This window comes from Uranotaenia lowii, chromosome 2 (assembly GCF_029784155.1).
Source record: "Uranotaenia lowii strain MFRU-FL chromosome 2, ASM2978415v1, whole genome shotgun sequence".
NCBI lineage: Eukaryota > Metazoa > Arthropoda > Insecta > Diptera > Culicidae > Uranotaenia > Uranotaenia lowii.
Window position 1 is genome coordinate 290,002,105 of NC_073692.1, and position 2,563 is coordinate 290,004,667.

The 2,563-nt window shown below is 37.3% G+C and overlaps 1 long non-coding RNA gene across 1 annotated transcript; it reads left to right on the top strand.

Moving 5' to 3' along the window:
* Positions 1-1,424: 1,424 nt before the first annotated feature.
* On the top strand, positions 1,425-2,151 carry LOC129743953 (uncharacterized). Its single transcript, XR_008736752.1, has 3 exons — positions 1,425-1,537; positions 1,598-1,718; positions 1,783-2,151. It is a non-coding gene; the product is annotated as an uncharacterized LOC129743953 (long non-coding RNA).
* Positions 2,152-2,563: the final 412 nt, after the last annotated feature.

A 2,563-nucleotide genomic window follows, 5' to 3' on the forward strand; every position in this document is an offset into this window, starting at 1 on the left:
TTCGCTTTGCTTCTATCGAGCTCATCTCTTCAGCGTTTGTAAACAACATGTTCTGCATTACACTGAATGTAATTTTATGAAAATTGCTCCACTGCTGATTTTTGAATGATTTTTTAAAGTTGAACTATACGAAAAACCGTCCACACTTACCCCGGTGTACCTTATACATTTTGAAATTAGCAATTATGAAAATAAAATTAATTTCCTCATAATTTTCACCTGACCGGTTTCTAACACCCCCTCCCCCACCAATGATGACAGGGGACAAATGAAGCGTCGTTTATGTAATATTAAATCCTGAAAGGGCGATGATCCCTGGTGAAAAGATTCACTTCCCGTAAATAAAAAAATCACAATTACTTACCCCGATATTGTTCGCACTTGTCCCACGGCAACACCTAATTTTTTCTCAAAAATACCTTCTTCCACAATCCACTTGAAAAAAAAAAAACCAAACACTCGATCACGTATGTATGTATGGCTTTGGTGTTTCTTGGCCGAGAGTTTTATACTATATGTCTGTTCAATCAACTCTAGTAGAAACGGGTCGAAACAAGTAGAAATGGATTGATAGTTGATCACCTGTCTCTTTCCAATTGACTTCGACCGACTTCTACCAAGTCGAAACTAATCCTGCTGCCGAGCTGGATTGGTTTCGACTAGTTTCAACTTGCTCCATTGAACAACGACCTGACTAGTTTCGACCAAAACATTGGCTCGTTGAACATCTATCAGTTAACAGAAACCAGTTGAAACCGATTTTTACTAACGATTGAACGAAGCTTATATAACCACGACTTTTCCACTCGATCACTTTTCAACGAAAAAGCTGTTGAAAAGGCTTTTTTGTAGACTAAAAAATGCTCAACAAAAACCCATTTCTTACACGCTCCTTTTTGATTACTCAAAATTAAGTTTGACCAAAATTCAAAAGTTAGTTTAATTCTAAGAACTTAAAGTTGAGTCTCGTTTTCCTCCTTTGTGTTGATGAAAGAACATGTCACAAAATTTGAATTCACTTATCCGGAACAATTACCGGAAGACAGTAAGAACGAACGTCATAATTGAATGTCCACCGTTGTCAGCGTGAAATTACGTCCGTTATTGTCAGCATGTAGTGTGCGGCTTGGAATGTAATTTCTTGTGGGAATCATCCGGATGTTACAATCAAACGTACATTCGAGCAGAGTATCTTAGCATCATAAGATTTAATTTTGATTCGCAAAACGTTTAATTAAGTTAATTTGAATTGTAAAAAATAACTTTGCTCAAATTTGAGTATAAAGACATAGGCGACAATTGCGTGCCATTTGGAACTTAATTTTTGCACAGTTAGTTGATCGTGTTGTTTTGGTTGCATGTGTTATTTTAATTCGATCCGCTGAAAACTGTCCCGAATCCCGACTTTCAAATTCCGGCTCAAATGTCTCGACTTCGATCCGACTGGAGGATGTGGGCTATTCCTGGAGCCCGGTGGTTGTGTCGAAGACAGAATGCTGACATTGGAAGGTGCTTTCTGGCTGCTGTTGGCTTTCAGGTGAGTTTTTTCTTGTTCAACGCTAAGATAATATTTTGTAGTGAAAATTTCACCTTCTAGCTATTGGAAAAGGTTCCCCGGGCGATGCGATTCAGCCGAGGACTAAATAAAAGCCTGTTTTTTGGAGTGTACCGATATAACATGGACAGAAATTTATTTTTAAAATCTGCAAGATGTTGAGGTAAGATGCTTCTTGAATTAGTTTGGCTTGAGGTTAATTTTTTCTTGAATGTGTATATTTCTAGGCTGTCGTGATATATTATATTCTCGTGGAAACTTTTCATGCGCAAAGGTTCCGGCGTTCCATGGCTGAGACTTTCGGAGCAGTGCCGCTCCCGGAGGCTTTTGGATTCCATCGCTGCTGTTGACTGTGATGGCAGCCCAAACGTACCATATAGCGGTGCCCGTTCGGCTGAACTCGGAACGGCCTCTTTCCGTTTCTATTGTCGATTTACGGGGTGCTTTCGAAACACGCTGCGTATACCAGTTCAAATCTTTCTTCGTGTTGATGTTCCAGATTATGAAGTTTTCGAGTAAGATACGATATATGTTCCGATAAGTGATTGTTATTTTTTTGAGTAACGATAGCCTTCTTTAGTAATACATAAGGTTAAGGATAGATAATAAGTATTACCAAGTATTATCATGTTTGTATTGACAGTAGATTAAACTGATTTTGTTGTACAAAATTAAAACAAAATCGAATAAAAGTTTGATGCGATTTGATTGTAGTATTGATATGTACGAAAAAAAAAACATTTTTTGTTACTTTTCGAAAATTACTCCTATAAGAAAAAAGCGATCAATTTTGAAATTTTCACCCTAGTAGATGGTTTGTCGGCCTGGTCTACATGCGTAGGTATATCGATCATAAAAAAACAAACCGATCAAAACCAATTATGAACATGAATATAAAATTAATGATTACAAAATAAAAAAAGGTTCCCAACCATGTGTTTCAAATAATGCAAAATTTGCTTCGGGTAACCTATGGAGTGAAGACAGCGAGACATGAGTATCAATGAT